This window comes from Pteropus medius, unplaced genomic scaffold (genome assembly GCF_902729225.1).
Source record: "Pteropus medius unplaced genomic scaffold, Ma_sr-lr_union100, whole genome shotgun sequence".
NCBI lineage: Eukaryota > Metazoa > Chordata > Mammalia > Chiroptera > Pteropodidae > Pteropus > Pteropus medius.
Genome location: NW_024350926.1, coordinates 7,721,278 through 7,741,843, shown reverse-complemented (window position 1 = coordinate 7,741,843; position 20,566 = coordinate 7,721,278). Strand labels below are relative to the sequence as shown.

Below are 20,566 nucleotides of genomic sequence, written 5' to 3'. Positions count from 1 at the left end.
TAGCATGATAAAGAATAACTAAATTTATTATCAGAGAGTATAAAAGGAAAAAAGCTAGAATTCGCATATTTTGAAAGAATATTTGGTGAGCCATTGCAAATGCTTTTTGTGCTACTGATCTACTCTAATTGCAACTAAAATTGGAAACTCAATTAAATAAGCTGAAATCTTAATGGTGCTGGGACAGAAACTAAAATGAACAGGATGTCAGAGATAGGCTCTTTCTAGGCAGAAATTAAAACTAAAAGGAAAAGAAGGTGGCCTACCAATAGGCATGTAGGACCAAAAGCTAGCAACATGGAAAAATAGAAGCAGCCACACAGAGCATACGTATGCTAGAAAAATACAATCCTTATTTAAGTGAGTAACATGCCTACATATAGAACGAATTCCATCAAAATTTACTTGATTTAATCAGTTTTTCTAAAAATGTTCATTCTTGATTAACCATATTAACTATTATTAGTAATACTAAAAAATTACAGGCTTGATTGTTAATTGTTTGAAATTATTATGATATTTGAATGTGAATGAAATGTATGACACCATATGGCCCCCAAATCCCACCATATTTGCTATCCGCCCTTTACAAAAAGAAGTGTCCAATGCTACCCTAGGAAATGCCAAAGCAACAAGATAGAAATGACCTGCGTTCTCATCTGACCACGTGAAACACAAATATCATTCAACCTACACCAGAGACTCGGGGAGCATTCTGTGGGAAACTCTGGGACCATGTGCTATCAGCAGCATACTTTTCATCCTAGAAAAGGCCCAAGAAAGCCGAGTTTTTATAAAATCATGCTATTTAAGTTTGTCATTTTCATTGAAGTTTGAGAATTTTTTTTGAATTTATGGGTTCTTTGTATGGTAGAGATTTAAATCTAAGTCTGTAATGTTTATGGAAAACAATGTCCATAGGTGGTGTTTGACTTTTATGTTATGTTTACATATAGTTTTTACAATATTGACTTCCTCTTACAGTTTCTTACATTGTTTTACACTTACAAAGTTTTCCTTATTCCAAGATCAGATACATATTTGTTCTTTTTCTGTTTTTTTATCTTTATATTTCGTTCATAATTTTTCATTCTAAATGGCATCCATACAGCAATACTTTTTGAATAGTTTCTCCATCAGTGTATTATAATAACACATATGATAACTATATGTTCAGATTTATATCATATAATCGTGTATTATAAATTTATAAACATTCATATCCGTTCGGAGCTTTTCTATTGTTCTATTGCTGTATTCTTTTTTCTTAGATCAGTGACATAGCACTTTAATTATTATAGCTGTAGAATTCAATCAATACTCAGTGCAGAAGGTCACCTTTATTCATTCACATTTAGTTTCTAACTTTAGGGGGAGTAGGAAATGAGGGAGATGCTTTTTAAAATTTTATTTTGTCAAGTGGTAAATCTAAAATAAGTTTATTTAATTAATTTATCACAACTACAAAGAAAGATTAACAGATAAATATTTATAACATAGGTGAAAAAAAATACCACACTACAACATTTCGTGTACCATATGCTCTCATTTTCAAAAACGAACTTGCAAAAATATCTAATTTCACAGAATTGTTCACTGGAGTGGGGCTAAGAAATAATTTTTGTCCACTAATGGATAACACTAGACTTTTAATATGTTCTCTCATATAGTTTCTGCAATGATTCTAAGAAGTTTTTAATGCTGTTGTTATTTTCATTTTAGTTACTGGAAAAGTGGATAATGCAATTAAGTGATCTGATTAAAACCCTGAGGTCACTAAGTAGCAGACCCTGAGATTCACCACCCCTGATCTCTGTCATGATTTTCAGTTATGATGACCGGAGTGTTTGTCCTCTGACGGGGCTGACCAACTCAGTGAATGTGGACATTTTTGTACCTTTTTTGTCCCAAAACACCCTAAGACCAAAGTTTTTTATGTTGTCATGATCGGATCCCTATATTGAAACTCAGTATAAAATAATGACCTCCTGTCTCTCATGGGCATTAATTTTTGAATTTTATTTTGTTTATCATCTTTCTGATCGGAAGTGGACCAAATACTTCTCCTCGTGTGAACTCAAAGCTCCATGATCCTGGGTCTTCCCTGTCAGTAATACCTTCCTAGTTACATCTTTTTACGGGTCTTTCAGAAAAGTCCTTTTTTTCTAAGTCTTGCATATTTATAATTTTAGTAATTTTACTATAAAACCTCTGATATATATAAAATATAAATAAGTTTATATATAAAATAAAATTGAATACTTTTTCAGTTAATTATAATAATGAAACGAAGGCCCTGGGTAACTTTCCTCGATTGAATCGTTACTCCTAGAGTAAATTAATACCCTATGCTAAAACTTCCTTATATTTCTTTGACTTTTACCACATATCTAGGATTTAATGACTACAAAGTGCCATTTAGTTGTTTCTGTTTGGGTCTTTATGTAAATAAAAATAGTATCATAATGTAGTCTTCTTTGACTTTTTTTTTTTTTACTGAATGTTTGCTTTATAATAAATCATCACATGGACATACCGCAATGAATTTATCCATTCTACTACTGATAGATATTTGCAGTGTTTCTGGTTTTTGCTTTTACAAAGAGTGCTGCTGTAAATATTCTGGTATATGTTTCCAGGTGCATACATCGACATGTGGTTTGTAGACCCAAGCCAGTTCACAGACCATTTGTTACAAGTCCTTGACGGGGTAAGTACAGAAACGGAGGGTCATCATTTAGGAGCTTTAAGAGTCATTGGACTTTGCTGCACTATCCAAGCTCACAATCACTGAACTCGTTTCATTGAATAGAGCTTCACCAGTTTGATAGTGTAAACTCAAGCGGTGAGTCACAAGACAACAAAAACCACGTACGAGCACACGTGATAGGACCACATGATTGTTTCAAGATTAAATTGGTAACCGTAACACAGAAGTGAATGAATACCGGATAAAATGAGCACATACATATTTTATAAATATCTGTACATTACGTGAATTGACTACATCATCTCGCCTGTTCCACTGTCTCATGGCACCACTTAATTCTCTTTCAATAAGCCTAGAATCATGGCAATTACTGAATTAATGTCTACCTTTACTTTATCTGAAAGCTCTATGAATACAAGGGTATTACCTAACATACTGATGTCTCCAAGGAACAGTTTACATTATTTTTAATTGTGAAATATATAAGAAAGGAAGCACGTACAAGTTCAATATTAATAAGTGAAACACTGAGATACTGACAGTCTGTGAAGCCCTGTCTGTGCCTCTGATCACATACCTACCTGCCAGGTACATACCAAAAGAATGAAGCGTTAATGTGAGATTTTGATCATTATTCCCATTCTTCTCTTTATAGGTGTAATTAATATCCATGTATTAATATCCATGTATTATGTAAAAATTAATATCCATGTATTATGTAAAAAGCATTTAGATTTTTTAGTTTTTGAAATGAAATAAAGGGAAACATATTCGATATATTCTTCTCTGATTTGTTTCTTTCAATTTTGTTTCTAAGATTCAACCACGTCGATGGTGTGCTCCTAGTTCATTCATTCCTACTACAGGATAGTATCCCATTGCATGAATGAAAGCACTATTGTATTTGTTTACTGTTGACGACATTGGGGCTGTTTGATTTCTGCTCTCGGTATTGCTGTATATGACTCTTCACGTACATGTGCAAGAAAGCGACAGAATAATCAGCTAGGAAAAGAATCGCTGGTCTGAGGCGCTATACACAGCTTCAAAGTTCCTTACAATTAGTAAAGTATAAATTATTTTCTAGACTATGCATTTATAGGAGTATTATTAAATTTTTATTTATTTTCCATTTTTTTCTCAATATAACCCTGCTATTATCTAAATCGAACTTTAAAAAAATTACCTATTTCATTGATATAGTCATTCAGTCAACAAATATTTATTGAGGCATCCACTATGTGTCAGGTACTATATAAGAGGCTAAAATATTCTTAACTTTTTATAACCTTATACCAACAGTTATTTAGAGTCTGAATGCTTCTTCGATGCTCAACACCATGGCCCACTCACTGGTCTTCAGAAGGTCAGGTTCTAGGAACCAGAGTAAGAACATGAGTGAAAGCATACCCGCAAACAGCCGCTGCGGGGCGTGTCGTAAATTGTCGATAGAAGTGTCCTAAAGTAATCACTTATTGCCTCCCTTTCCTGTAATAGCAAATATCTTTAAATAGTCACTCTAAACATGTTTTTTCAAAAGTAAAATCACTTAAATAATAATATGAAAAAAGAACACGCAGATTTAAAATGTTTAAATCTGACTTTTGTCTTGCTTTAAAAATAAGTCATTGCATTTCTCCCCCACGTCATCCTGACCCCCTGGCCTGGAAATGTCTCTACATGATGGAGTTTTAATAACAGACTTTAATACTCCAAAGCATTCAAATAAACATTAACGCAGTCGGATCAGTGTCAGGATCTTCCGCAGACTTACACAATCACTTTCACTTCCCATTCACTCTTTTGACTTTATATCCTTTTATCTTCCAATAAATAAAAATTGCAAAAATGGAAAAACTGCAACTCAACGATACCACTAAGCTTCAAACCGTGGCTTTACTTTGGGTGTCCCAGAGAGAATATATTTATTGCTGACACACCCTAACAAATAAAAGCTGCTTAATGACTATGCACGAAAGCCTGCGTGGGAGGGATTTTTCGTGCTCACTTCCTGGTTCAGAGGCATTAGAGAGAATATAAAAGAATCATCTGAATCATTTGGAGGACGTTTGGTCATAAGGTGAGCAGAAGATATAATTTATTAGAATAGCTATGAAAATAGCTCAGTTCTTTAAAAGTTATTGTTCTCATTACCTTACTTAAATAAAAAGTATGTTTTCAAAATCATGCCCACTAATACATGGTAAAGCTCAAGATTTGTGTTTGAGGGTGTTCATGAGTGCTGTGCTTACCTAAACTATTTACATGAACTCAACATTAAACTTAGTACTAAGGTGCAGCTTCACTGGGTTCATTAACATAAACAAACACCTACCTGTCAGTTGACAGTGTATATTCAGTTCTAAGTGTGACGTGATCACAAAGTGCATTGGGGAACATAAGAGACTAGGGAAGATGTAATTCTAGGAAGATGTGACAGCATGGGCAAACCCATGAAAAATAGAAGTAAAGGTGTTTATAGCCAAACAGTAATAATGGTTGAACATCAACTATATCTCAGTAACAAACAGTAATAATAACAAAAGTTTAATCAGTTAGGAACATATTTACGTGAACTAATAGTTACATAGTTTCATTTACAGTAAATTCACACAGAGTAAATTCAGAAAGAAAGGGCATTAATGAAGGCAGATGGAACTTAAGTTTCGCCACAAATGAAAGAGTTTTTAGACTCAACTCTGTTTCCTAAGTTACTTATTCTCTCTCCTTTTATATGATGAATATAATATTCTTAGCAATTTACAATATAGAATATTTCTACTGGTAAATAGATTTTAAATAGATTTTAAACCTTAACAAAGAAAATACTCACTAAACATATGTATCTTCTATGATCCAGTAATACCACTTGGGAATATGGTCATCAGAAATGAGGGCTCAGGTCCAACAAAAGACAGTAAAATATGTTCGAGGCAGCTTTATCTGTAATAGTCTCAAACATGAAAGTAACTCAAATGTCTTTCTACGATAGAGTCGGTAAATTAATTATTATATATCCATCCAATGTCACATAGTAATGAAGGAGAACAAGCTACGAACACACACACAAACACAGTCAAATAGGCAAATTTAACCTGTGTCAGAGTAGGAGCCCAATAGTATTTTCGGGAGAACTGGTAATACTCTATTTTAGGTGGCAATGGTTACATTTTACATGTGCAAAATTTTGAGTATGTGGTTAAAACCAGCTACAACTCAATAAAAAAATTCTTCAGTTAAAAACAAGCAACAGTATATATCAAAAGCTAGAAAAAGACTGACTCGTTGACTTACTAATTTAACTCTAGTAATTAATACTAGAGAAATAATGTTTTTAAAAAGCTGTAGTCATGCACAGACATCCATTACAAAATTATGACTAGGAAACAATTAAAATCAACCTGTACAACAACAGAAAAATGGTTAAGTAGGTTGTGTTATTTCAATTTACTGAAAATTTTATGTGATATTACAAAGATAATTTTTTAAATTACTCTTAAAAGAAAAAAATTTTAATTCAATAATCAGCGAAAAGGTCCAACAAATGAATTACTCGTCGTGAATAAACATAAAACAGAGGCATGCCCACAAACACACATATAAAAGAGCCTGGGCAAAAAAAGGAAATGTGTTTGGGCCAAATAGTGGGTAATTTAATTTTTATTTAAGAAAATTCCTCAAATGTTGTTATAATTCTGCTCTGATCAGTAAGCACAGGTATAAATATATTGAGAGTTTCAAGAACTAATTAATATGAAATATGACTAAAGGGAAGATCTAACAAAAAGAAGAGGGGTTATACTTTTGGACAAAGTCAATGGCATAAAAGAAACATGGCGGAAGTCAAAAGCTCTGAATTATGCGAACTGAAAAACTTCTAGACCAAAAATTCAAATAGATGTGTAGTTAGGTATAAACTTGTAGAATAGGAGGTCAAAGAAGAATGTATCATGCCTTAAAAGAACAAGTGAAGGCAGCTGAACCTCAGAGAGAATAAAATGTAGCAGCTAAGTGTTCCAGAATATCATTGCTGCTACTAACTAGCTGAGTAACCTCTATCTGTAAATAATAATAATAATAACAATAATAAAGCCATTGGGTTATTTCAAGGACAAATGAGGCAATGCAGGTCAAGCATTTAGAGGAATACCTGCCAATAGTAAGTGCTCAATAAATACTACCTAATGCAACAAGAAAATTAAAGCTTGCAGAGAATATAAAGAGGAAAGATTAATTTCGCTTGATTTTTTTCCTAAATTTAGCCTTTCAAAAAATTTCAAAATCATTGCTTTATACTTAGTTTGATAATGTTTATCACGTCGCTCAGAAATTTAACATTAATTTTACCCAGTATTCATGGAGGCCTGATTCACGCAGTTGCAACTTTGTGGAAATTCCACATGATATAGTAGTTGTATAAACATTATTCTTCTATCTAAATAGTGGTATTTATTGCCACATGAGCGTCAAAGCTGGTTCTAAGATTTAGAACTTAGTGGTAGTTTAATGGCTAGAAAAATTGACATATTACAAGAGGTGGAGAATGTTAGACTTTGGTTTAGCATTCATTCAACAGAGCTACTATTCCCACCTCAGTGAAAGGCTATCGTCTTGACCTTGACCCTCCTCCCTATTCCTCAAAGCAAAACAGGTAAAATACAAGGCAGAGTCACCAAGGAGCTGCATCCCCTCTTATCTCAGGGGCATTTAACGATTTCCTGTTCTGAAATTTGTCACTTGGTTTTCTCTTTCCCTCTCGTCTTTTGCTCTTTTTTTTCTCCAAATGAAATGCAATGCCATAATGAATGGAGAGGTAACCTCTTCCATCCACTACTGCTCAGCCGGCAAACAAAGAAATAAACAAAAACAGTGGTTTCCAGGGTCAGCATCACCAGCCATGGCAAAAGAGGAAAGGTGTTGTCAGGCAACCCGGATAAGCACTGTGCCTGAGGGTAGGTGGGTGAGCTACGCTGGTCACAGTCCCTGCCGGCCGTGGCACAGCACCTGGAAATGAGCTGGAAATGCAGTTGTCAGCCCTACCGCTGACCTACTGAATCAAAACCTCTGGGGTGAGGCCCAGTAACTAGCTGCACAGTTACTGATGCACAGTTACTAGCTCTTCGGTGACTGTGATGCCCACTCAGCTGTGTCACTTATGGATGCCATTTCCCTATAAATTGCCTCACAAGTATATCTTACAAGTAGCAGAAGGTCTAGCCACACTATCCACTCTCTCATGTAAACTAACCCTTCAACCCTATTTATCTTCAAACATAATTAAGAGAGACAGGATAGGTTTCTCGTTCTCACAAATGTGGAAAAAACATATGTCTTCCTATAAATTTATTAAAAAGTCTTTGACAATGGAATGTTGATGTAGCTAATCTAAAAAATGAATTCAGAGTTAGATTGTCATAAAATTAAATCAAAAATCATCCCAGACCATGAGAGTGGTATAGATTGAGTCTCGTCGGAATAATTTTTAGATCTGCACTGACCCACGAGGTAGCCACTAGCCGCATGTGGCTTCTGAGCGCCTAAACTGTGATGAGTATGAATTGAGAAGTGCTACAAGCGTAAAAAATGCACCCATTTTTGAAGGCTTACTATGCAAAACAATGTAAACTAGCCCGTCAATAACGTTTATGTTTATATTAATTATACATTGAAATGATTATATTTTGGATATACTGGATTAAACAAACAGATTATTAAAGTTACTTTCCCTTGTTCCTGTTTACTTGCACGGTGGCTGTGTTAAATCTCTGATTATCTTCCTATTGCACAAGTGATGCTTTAGAGTCCTAAATTAGCAGTTAGTGATAATTATGTCTTAATCCAAATAAAAAATGTCATGAAATATAAGTTTTCAAGTTATATGTAGAATAAAGAACATGTCGGTCATTTTTTCTTACTTTATTAAATATTTAGTACCCTGATTTCCTTCTCTTCTCGCTTCCTCCTGGTCGTTTGTCTTATTCTTCTCTGCTATGTCCCCTGGCCACCTTCCCCCACCCAGCTCCTGCCGCTGAGACCTCCCAGCCAGCTGGTCCAGTGTGATTATCTCCAGTCGACAACAATGTGCAAGAAGGCAATTCACAAATCACAGGAAACTCCTTGAAACCCTCTCTGTGGAAGGGACATTTAAACTGAGACCCAAAGGCAGAAGATACTCATGTGACGTTGACATGGGAGAAAGTGTTTGAAGGGGTAGCGAACGCAAAGGAGAATGGCCTTCGGATGAAAAATAATGGCTTTTTTGCGGAACTAAGACAACTGGGATGTGGCTAGAACCTAGGGAGTGAGGGCTGGATGCAAGAGGTAAGAGTCAGAGAGACAAGAGGGTGGCCAGAGCACCAAATGCCTCAGAGGCCACGACAGAGTCGGCTTTCCTTGTACGGTGGGAAACTAGCTGGGTGGGTTCGAGCTGGCGGACGACATGCTTTTATGCATGTTTAAAGAAGATCACCCTCGAAGAGAACAATATGCAAACAGGAGCAGTTCGCAGACCGCTGCAGTTGTCCGGGGATGCGATTGTCCGGGCCGGGGTGGTGACACAGCAGCCGCAGAGGCGCGGATAAGTGGGAAACGCGATGTGGCTCATCTGGAGGAAACACTGAAAGATCTCCGTCTCACTGACAAATTAGATTGGTGTGTAAGGAAAAGACAGAAATGAAAGACAATTCCTGGCTATTGCAAAAAAAATGAAAAAGTTTTTTTAAAAAATATGTTTCCAATATCATCAGAAGACGTTAAAAATCTTTGAGAAAAAAATATATTTCCATTTACTAAGCAACTGCCAAGTATCAGAAAAAAGTGCCGAGTGGTGCCTTTATATACATTGTCCAATTTAAGATTCTTGGGAACCCTAGGAAAGTAGGTAGTTATTATCCGAGATCAAAGATGGGCAAATCGAAGCTCAGAGAAGTTAAATTACTTGCCAAGAGTCACAGTGGCTCAGTCTACCAGTTCCGTCTTACATGCTTACTCATGGCGCACCATACCAACACCAATCATCCTCTCTAAATCAATGAACTACCGTTCCTAAGCTATTTATTGCAAGATGACTAAAGACACAACATAGCCAACCTTTCACAATTTTAAAACAGGCTCGCTGGAGTGAACACACTGTTCCAAAGGCCCATGATTTACAATCATATTGTCAGTAAAATTAAAGTGTTTTTAAGAGTGAATCAGGGAGCTTTCACTGCAGTCAGGGTTGTTAGGATTGAGAATCTCCAAAACGATCTGTTTCATGCTTGACTTCGAATGCAGAAACTGCCCTTTGTACCTTAAAGGCCTTGTGTGTGGGTTTATCTCTCTCCACCAGGGGAGAGAGGATGCAGTTATGGATAGCATCCCTCAAAACTGGTCTGACATTCTGGCACTTTCGCTATCAGCTTGAATGGTGCTTTGCTGTATGTCTCTTTCTCATTAATTCAAGAGATACACAGTTTAGCAGTCTCTGAGTTACTATACATATTCCTGGGTAAATTCAACATTTCTTACTCAAACTTCATTAGACTTCAGCTCAACTTGGCATTGCTCTTTAACTTCTGATGGTCTCAATGACTCAGACAAATGAACCTCCAGAACTTGCCTCGACTGCTACTTAATCAAAACACTGCACCTTTTAATCAAAGGCCGACATGGGGAAATGGTAGTATGTACACATGCCGCCGACAGTAGAAATGATTATTTTAAATAACAGAACTATCTCTAGATTATTCGTGGAATATTCTTCTTTCTATATATTATTCAGTGACAGCAGATGGTATCCTCAAGCCACAATTTTTGCCATTTGTCCTAGCCAAAGAGATTGGTCAAAAGGAAGTATGCATTACGCCGACAGCCAACAGTGATGGGGGCGAGTGTTAAAAGGATGGGGGAGGGGGCGCTTTCCAAGGTCATCATAAACGGTTTTGGCCGAGTCGATTTATAGTATAAAACAAATATATACGTGAACCATAAGGAAGATTTTAACATATAAAATTGTAACGACACTAAACCACTTTATAGTTACCCTGCTTTTAGGAGCTGAATTGTGCCCCTCTTCCTCTCTGTCCCCAAACTTTCTATATTGCAGCCCTAAGCACAGGTAGCTCAGGATGTGACCGTATCTGGCAATAGGGCCTTTAGAGAGTAGTTACGGTAAAATGAGGTCATGCGGGTGGACCCAAACCTACTAAGACTGGTGTCCTTAAAAGAAGAGATTAGGATACAGACACTCGCAGAGGGAAGACCAGGAGAAGATACAAAGAGAAAGTGGCCATTTACAAGCCAAGGAGGAACCAACTCTGCGGACCCTGACCTTAGACTTGCAGCCTCCAGAGCTGTGAGAAAAGAAGTTTCTGCCATTGAAGACACTCAAGCTGTGGTATTTTGCTATGGCAGCCCTAGCAAACTAAAAGGCCTACCGAAAAAATACATTTTATTCATTACTTTTCTTCAAGTAGAAAATAGTGCTTTCGCGATAAGTTTCCCTATAGCTGGTGTACACCACACAAGAAGGAACTACGTAATCTCTTTGGATATACATCTTAATACAGATTTATATAATTCTAGATTGAATTAATTCCCCACATTTTGTTCTCATTTTCTTCTGTTTTCAAAATTAGCTTCACTAGTTTTGATAATTAGCCCCCTTCGCTTTTTTTTTCATTTTATTTCAGATTGACAAGCTGTTCGAGGAATAATATTTAACTAAGAAAGACACTTATGATCGATAACAGAAAATACAGCTAATGATTAAGGACACTTAAGCTCTTTTATTTAATTCAATTAAACTTGGAATGAAGCATTTCGTATTTAGAATCTAAATATGAATGTGTATTATGTAAGTGTATATATTACGTATATTGTTCAAACATGATTTATGTGTAAATAATATGTACACAGACACACATATATATAAAGATATATACATATATATATAAAATCACATATCAGTATTCTGGAATAAACGATTTGTATGTTATAACATTTACCATAAACCAACTAGAATGGGAATTATTTTTGTATTTATTTCTCCAGCTAGTTTGCTAGTTCCTAAACTCCAGGGATTCTGTTTATTCTTCATGTCCCTTAAGCCACTACATGTTTTGCAATATAACACTCACTCAAAAAGTTTTGCCTAATTGAATTATGACCTTTTTTAACAAAGGAAACATTTTCATCATAGCTACTTATTTCAAATATACAAGTTAGTTCAATTTCATGAAATAAAATGTCAGGTTTAGGCTCACTTATAAGAAAAAAAAGGGTGCTTTATATAGGTGGAAAACCATAATGTTATTCAAATTGTTTTAGGCTTAAAGAACTACATGTTATGATTGCATATTATTTGTTCTCCATTACAATTTAAGTGTTTAAGACAGTCTGAAGGTATATATCAAAAATATCTTCTACTTAGATAACAATGACTTGGCTAATTATATAAGTTTTAACTTTCTGAGAATACATGCATATATAGAAAAAATATAATTAAAATTCATAAGCCACATAATAATGAAAAATAGTTCAATATATACTACATATGCTAGATATAAATATACTTACATTTCCTGTTTAATGTATTCACAATGAGGATAATTTCAGGTAGCAGAATTCTTTGTCCAGAAAGAACTTGATCGACTAAACTAAAACATATTTTAAAACACTCCAGGCCTTTCAAATTGTAAGCCTTGCTTCCCAAAAAGTTTCATTATTAAATAATTGCTAATTAAGAAACTTTTTCAACTAATTCCTGTCCACGACTCCTGAAGAGAAGATAGCAATGTACATACATTTGTAATTAACTCAATATGCAAAATGTTTTGATTCATTGTGCAAAACTAGGTAAAAATTGTTAAAATTGATACCATAAGCATCAGGTTTTTCTTCAAACATGCGACTAATATGATTTTTATTCCTGATTTGATAAATTAGTTTCAATTAAAAGCTCCACTTCAGTGTTTTATAGTCTATTCTAACCTGTCTCAGAAGGCGAACTACCATATTGGTTGTTTATACGTGAAATATCAGATAAGTTATTTTATCCTAATAGATGCTCAAGTGAGTCTAGTGAAATCATTCACATTTTATATAAACAACTGACAGCACACATACAAAAAAATGAGAAAAATAAAATTATCTTATTTCGTTTTAAAAGATGCCGTGAAAACTGAAATGAGATTAATTGCACCTTTATATTAAAGTTATTAGGAGAGGAAACGACACGCTGAGCACCTAACGCTCGCGCTGACTAATGGTCTCAACTCGGCGTTTAACCCCTGCGCCTTGGTTTGCTCATCTGCACAATGGAGCTGGTAGCACTTTATACCTTAAAGAGGTAGTGTAAGAATTAAACGATTTACGTGAAGCGCTGAGCCTAGCACACAGGAAGTGCTTAATAAATGTTAACCGGTCGTGGTAGTCAGTGGTAGTCATAGAAGCAGTGTGTGTATATATGCTTATGTGCATATGTGCGTATATACACATGCATATGTGTGTAAATATAAGTGTATGTGTGTGCATAAAACCTACAGAAAGAGATTAATATATAAAAATATTAATAAAGAAGACTCAAGTGAGCGAGCAGTCTCAATATTTATTAAGTGCATCTGCCTCGTGCCAGCCTCTGTGCTGGGCACTTTAAATGCCATCTGATCAAAGTCCCACGACCCGCCATGCCCGTGAGTGAGGCCGGCTTAGGTCAGTCAGGTCAGTTGGTTGACCGGCCCAAGTCCCTACAGGTTTGAATCACATTTGTTTGACTCCGAAGCCTGCATGCTTTTTCCATTGCCTCAAACTAAGTAATATAAACTTGATGAGAATGATTTTGCAAATGTTTTAAAAGATGCCCTCGTATTCCAGGGTAATGTGAGAAAATAGCAGATCCCACTCTAAATTTGTACAAATACATTGCATAATACTCACCAGTTCTAAAGTGATTTTGAAACGACTGCACAAAAGATATACAATGAATGAATCTCGATATAATTCGCAGTAGAATACTGTATGATCCCATGAATATGAAATTCTGGAAAATGTGAACTAAATTGCAGGGGCAGAAAGCTGAGCAGTGGTTGTCTCAGGAGGGGCAGGGCGGTTCACACAGGAGCCCGAAGGCACTGTAGCTCTGGTGACGGTTTCACAAGTACGGACGCGTGACAAAACTTTTTGAATTGTGTGCTTAAAACACGTGCGGTTTATTGCACATCAATCGTACCTCCAAAATTTGTTTGTTTGTTTGTTTTAAGGAATATAAGCTACTGAAACATACAACGAGGTGGCTAAATTTCAAAATCATTACGCTGAATGAAAAAAAGACACAAAAGGCCACACCCTCTATGATTCCGTTTATATATCATTACAAAAGACAGTGACCGGGGAGAAACCACATCGGCGGCGGTCTGGGGAGCCGCGGAGGGGCTGGCGGATGGATGAAGGGTGTGAGGAGGCTTGGCAGGGGTGCGAATACGTGCTCTGTCCTCATGTGGAAATGCTCACACACCTGCACACATCTGTCAAACTCACTGAAGTGGATGCTTATCGAGTGGATTTTACTCAATGCAAATTATAACTCAATATAATGATCTCGGTGTCATTATATCTCCATATCAATAAATTATAACACCGCTGAATTAAAAATAAAGAATTCATATGTCATCTCTCGTGTAACCCTCTGCTAGGTTTCTATAATCTTTCTCCAGTACTCAGCATTTGTACTTATCACAGTGGGTAATAATTATTTTATTCATATCCCCAACCAGACATGAAAACCTTGAGAGAATTGCTTCTCATCATCCCCAACACAGAATGTAGTTCTTGAAAATTAGGTTCTCAACAAATGTTTTTATTGTATTATTGGTATTTCACTATCCTTCTTCATTACAATTACTTATTCATTCGGTGAAGTAGAACTTATTCAATTTCAGCTAAAAGCCCAACTAAAGAAGTGGGCAGGAATAATAAAGTCCGTACCCTCAGGGGGCTAACAGTTAAGCCTGGGAGAACAATCTGATGATGTGACCACAATGTGTGATGAAGTCGGTAAGTATCAAGACAGAGAAAGGTCAAGATACAATTAAATTGTTACACTGGGTCAGGAGATCAGGAAAGATTTCAAAGGTGACATCTGAGCAAAGATCTCAAGATAAGTGGCAGTTGGCTAGAATGATAAGGGCAAACTGACTGAGGTGGTGGCCGAGTGTTCCAAACAACAGAAACGGCACTTTTGCCAGAACAGAGCACAGAGCATTTGAGGAACTAAAAGAGATTCATTCCGGCTGAAGATTTGAGTGAGGGGTCTCGAGCAGGGAAAGGTGGAGCCTGGAGTAGAAATCAAGACCAAGTCACATGGAGCCCAGTGATGCGAAGACACTTGGACTTCACGATAAGGGTGTTAAGTGGTTAAGAAATTGTTTTAAATGGAGGAAAAAAGAAAACGATCAGAATTGCTCTCTCTCCATCTCTCACTGGATCCAAGGGAACTGACTGGAGGCCAGTAAGACTAGGATGGGAGAACAGTCAGTTGTTGTAAAAATTCAGCTTAGAAATAATTACTTTGCTGAAAATTAGCCCAAATTAAGGAAACAATAGTCTTCCTAAGTACCTAACAACCTTGCTTAAATGACCGAGTAAGGTTTACTTTTGCCATACAAACTAAGTTTTAAAACATGAGCGACTTTTAGGAATAGTTAAAAAACTACATATAACGGTCACGATCAAATCAAAGGTTCCTGTACAATCCCGGAGCATGTGGATTTAGGGTCAGCTTCCATCCCTCATTTTCTCTCCTCTTCCATACTCTGCAGCTCTTAAATTCAGTTTAAAGACCTTCCGAGCATCTCTAGATTCTGACCCATCCTCCTCACATCTTCACTGCCACTGGACTGCCATGAAAGCTTCCTACTATTGCCCTGTCTTTTGTCCCTCCCTCTTTAATCCGTCCTCCGAAATGCTGCCAATTAACCGTAAGACAAAAAAAAGAGAGAAAGCTTTCATAACCCAATCTACTTACAGACTTTTGATGGCTCCCCACTGCCTCTATGACATAGCTCTAATCTTCGTCGCCCATATTTAAGATTGTCAGAATCCGGCCCAGTTCCTTCTCTACTTCACCTCTTGCCGCTTCCCCTATTCTATATGTAATAGCCTCTGCTCTAAACATCTTTACGATTCCTCTCTACCTAGCGAATTCTAATCAGGAAGTCATCGTCTCCTCCATGACATCTCTCCAGGCTCTTCAAACTAAATATATCCTTTCTGCTTCTGTTCTCCACGGTACTTCTATCTATTGTACTGATGCAATAGTTATCACGTCATGGTATAGATGGTAATATGTGTTTGCCTTCCAAGTAGCTTATTTGTGTTTCAGGGTGGGGAGACTGCTTATTTATATTTCTATTCCAGGCACCTAAGTTAGATGCATGTGTACAGTGTCTATAACTTAATTCATGCTAAGTAAATATATATTAACTTCATTTGCAACCGATAGCCATGATGTCTGAAACAAGAAAATGCAAGAAAAAAAATTAGCGGGTGAGATTATATAATCTTCAGGAAGCCAAGAACACAAGCAAAGCAAGTATATAGGAAGGACAAAGATTCAAAATATTAATAATATAACTAAATCATACCAGGCCCAAAAGATATTATCAGCCAACATTTTTAAGTGATGAGACACACCGCTTAGATGTCTGTGTCAATGCTTTGCCGTCGTGTGATAAATGTGATTCTTCTATATCGAAAAGAGTATAGAGGGGATATCAAACATTCAACAAATAAAATGCTTGGTTTAAATAGCACAAGAATGAACACACATACGCTTTGAGAGTAAGGACTGTGATTCTCATTTTACAACTGTAGAGCGAGGCACAGAAATATTAAGTGACTTGCTCAGGACACACAGCTGGCAGAGGGCGGGGCTGACATTCACACACAGGTCTGAATGACTGCAAAGCCCATGTGCGAACCATGGGACTACGTGCGACCCTTGTCTACACTGCTTAGCTAAATGCCCCGTGAAGGCGGGGACGATGTCCACCTGATTCATCACGTACCTCCAAGGCCAGGTCTCGAGGGATCCATAAACTCCTGAAGTCATATGCAATCTGTTTGTGTATATAAATATAATTTCTCTAGAGAGAGTTTCAATAAAAACAGGTGACACTTATTAAGAATTTACTATAAATCGAGCAGTGTTTTAGATGCTTTATTTTATTCTATCGTAACAGCAACACAGAACACATAGCGGGTACCCAATAAACGCTAGGGATTTTTCTAATGGTTTTCATATATTAACATGTATAATCACCAATCCAATTCCTATGAGATAGAATTATAATCACATATGCCTCAAAATTGAGGAATCTGGGCCTCAAAGGGGTTAACTTGCTTAAGTCTCCCACACTTTTGAATAAATAGCTGGACAAGGATATAAATCTCCCTATGTGACAACAAAGCCTTCTCTTGGCTTATGTGCCATGAGTGGGTCATCCTCAAAGACCTTCAAGTCCCCCAAAAAGGTTAAGAGAATCACAAAACACATAAATAAAACGTGAACTTCTTATACATTTTCTAGAAAATCATCTAGATAAAACCGAAGGTTTTCACAGCAACGCGTCAGAGGCTCTGAGCTAATTCTCCCACAAAGAGAGCATCTGTGTCATCCTGTGTTAAATGCAAGGCCAGGAACATGGCAGGAAGGCAGGGCTGTTCTTTAGAACCCATGACACATGGGCAAGGCTGTACTGAGTTCTAAAGGTACTTATGTGAGCATCCAAGTGTGCACAGCTGTAGCTCCTGACACAGTAAGAGCAGGGCGCTGCTGGCCCTTACGGACATGCTGTGACCTAGGCAAGTGCCAAGTCCCAGGAATACCCAGCTAAGAGTGGGAAGACATGGCTTGGCCCGCGGGGTTGGGTGAAGGTTTTGGTCCTCACTTCCCGCTTGCTAGGCACCCCTGTGCAGCAAGCCACCATTACCACGTTACTCCCATGGCCTAGAGCCTGGATTTGACTCTCCAGTTTTATCCCTTGTAGGTGCACGACCTTAGTCAGGTTTTCAAAGTTCTTTCTGCTTCGTTTTTCCCACCTGAATATGGGGAGACGTAGTATGACCTGCGAAGATTGGTTTAAAGACTCTAAAAGGAATAAAATGCATGTAAATGGCTTAGAACAGTATGGAGCGCATACTAAGAATTCAGTAAGTACTAGCTGAAGTATATGTATGTAATTAATAATATCCCTAAATAGCTTGTTCAGCTGTAGGAGGAAACCATTCCTTGTGTCTATGAGCCGATCAATATCAATGGGTGAAAGCTCCCACCGGGAGGGTGGAGAGAAGTGATTCTGTGGGGATGGATCACTGTATACTCAGTTGTTTTGTTTGCATCTATAGCTTCTTAATGATCCCAAACTAGGATATCTCATTTAAAACCATGCTTTCATTCCCAGGGAAGTGCCTCCTTTTTCATAAACATGGCAAACGTGTGAGTCGAGAGCCACGAAATCACAACAGCAGCCAGCAGACACACCACACTCACGCGTGCTGCGACGCAGGCATTCTCACGTATGTACCAGTATCTCCAGCTGTTCAGTAAATGGATAGATATCAACTAACGAGTGGTGTCTTTTACAAGCTCAAAATAAGACGGTATTTTGAAATACAGTTAATTCCTTTTCTACTTTATTATATTTTTAAAGCGAAATTCTCAAACTCTCCAAGTCAGATATTCCAGGACTGGTTTATATAATTTCCAAATATTAAACTCCGACAATGAAAAATCCGATTTGCGACATTCGGATGGGTGACACCTTAATCGCGTCATTATGGTCTAGTGTCGACAGGAGCATGGTCAGCATACTGTGGAGACTTAGGAAGGAACTTGGCGAAATTTTTCAAACTTAAAGTGAAAACCCCCTGAAGATAGCAATTCTCCTCTGAGAACAAATATTCTGCAGTACCCCTGCAAAGGTAATGTCCACATATATTCACAGTATCACTGCTTGTAACAATAAGAAACTGGAAAGTCCACCTGAATATCCTCGGGAATACTGGCTGGCCACATTGGGTAATTACACTGAAAAAAAGAATCTTCATATATCGACAGAGAAATGTTTGAAAGCTTCTAAAAAAATACAAATTTTAGAATGCTGGTCTATGGACATTACCCAATTTTTTGAAACAATTAAAGAAAAATCCCTGTGGTTATAAACGTGGAGTGACTCAAACCCCATCAGTGATGGTGGTTTACACCTATGCAGTGGACTTGGGAAGGGGCTCACTTTACTATAATTTTCATGTTGCTTTATAAGCAAGTAGTACTTTTAGAATTCATAGGAATAACAGAAATCTTCAAAAGAAACAGGGAACTCAAAAATAAATAATTATTATGGGCATGCAGGTGCTAAGAAAAATTAGCAACCCTCAAAGTTAATTTACACTGCCCATATGCTTATAATCACAATCTCCAGAATAAAATGCTTTGTGAGATGTTAATAGACACACTTTAGAAGGGTTGCACTGCCTTCATGAAGCTTGCTGAGAAAAATTCCACACCCGTAGGCCTGTAAGTGGAGCTTAGGAGAAATGGGAAGAAGAGAACTGATTTCCAAACTCCACTTCGAAAAGTGCAAAATGAGTATTTACCACCACCCTCCACCTTCTGTCCCCCAAATGGTAGCAGGGAGCCGCCCGACCCTACAGCTTGGCCACTTCAAAGGCACATTAACAAGACTTGATTGATAGCGGGTGCACAGAAGATGAAAACAGAAAGAGGCGTGGCAAGAGGGTGGGGACAGCGGGATTATTACGCAAAAATGGTGATAGCTGGAGAGGAAGAATATTTTAATGGTGAACAACTGCTTGTGAAGAGAGAGAACCATATAAGCAAAATGAGCAGAAAAGCGGGAGGAAGTAACAACAAAAACAGGAAACAACGCTCAGTGAGGTGTCCCACTAAGGTAGGCCTCTGTGCCCCACACTGCCTAGCCCCGTGTCATCTGAAGACTGACTGGAGATGGCCGCTGACGGTTTTGAGCAAGCCTTAGAAGCTCGGAGTGTCTATTGTCTATCAGGTGTGAAGTCAAAGACCTTATCACGTGCCGGCTCATCCCGTTAGACCTGGGATGATGGCTGCTTAACGAGCACGTTGTTTAAATAAGCTTTCAAAGGACATTTCTCCCAAAAGGAAGCTAAGTGGTTTAATTATATATATTTATGTACATAAGTAAATATATATGTAATATTTAGTTTTTCATATAACCTCCCCAGCCACAGGAGACGCCCGCTCCCCAAATTTTTTTGTGAGGGAACCGACAGAAGCTGCGATGAAGCGAAGGCCTCGGGGTGATGCTCCAGGACCAAACCCCTGGCCACAAACACTCCGTGGTCCACAGACATCCAGACGCCCTAGCCTTGCCCCAGGCCACAGAAAACTGCAGCAAAGCCCCCCCCTCCCCCGAGACCTGGCAACCACGTGACCCGCCGACACACACCAAAGCTTTCCCTCCCAAACAAATCCAACTTTTATTTCACTCATCGCCGGCGAGAGGCTCGCGCATGCCCCGCAGCCCTTTCTCCTTCCCTCTGCGGGCTGCGGGAGGCCTCGGGGTATCTGCTTTCGACCCGCCCGGCCTAGGGGGGCCTTGGGCTGGGCGCGTCCCGCGCGGGCGCCCCTCCTTCCGCCGCGGGGACACTCACCTGCGCGCGACGGCTCCCGCGTGGCAGTCAGCGGCGCGGCGGCCGCCGCATCTCGGGGCCGCGGGTCCCCCGCCCGCCCCGCGGCCGCGTCCCGGGCTGCGGCTCACGACTCCGGCCCGGGAAGTCGGCGGGCGGCGGACGTGCGGCCGGGCGCGCCGGGCGGGGAGG

The 20,566-nt window shown here is 38.2% G+C and overlaps 1 protein-coding gene across 2 annotated transcripts in view; it reads right to left on the bottom strand.

Annotated features, from left to right (window-relative positions):
• The window catches only part of HNF4G (hepatocyte nuclear factor 4 gamma), an 89,505-nt gene extending 69,024 nt beyond the window's left edge, over positions 1-20,481 (bottom strand). Inside the window, exon 1 of one of the 2 annotated variants that reach the window (XM_039841905.1) lies at positions 20,399-20,481. The gene's annotated coding sequence lies outside the window, so the exon portion shown is untranslated. The remainder of the gene's footprint in view (positions 1-20,398) is intronic. The other variant, XM_039841906.1, reaches the window with a different exon arrangement.
• Between the last annotated feature and the right edge of the window lie 85 nt (positions 20,482-20,566).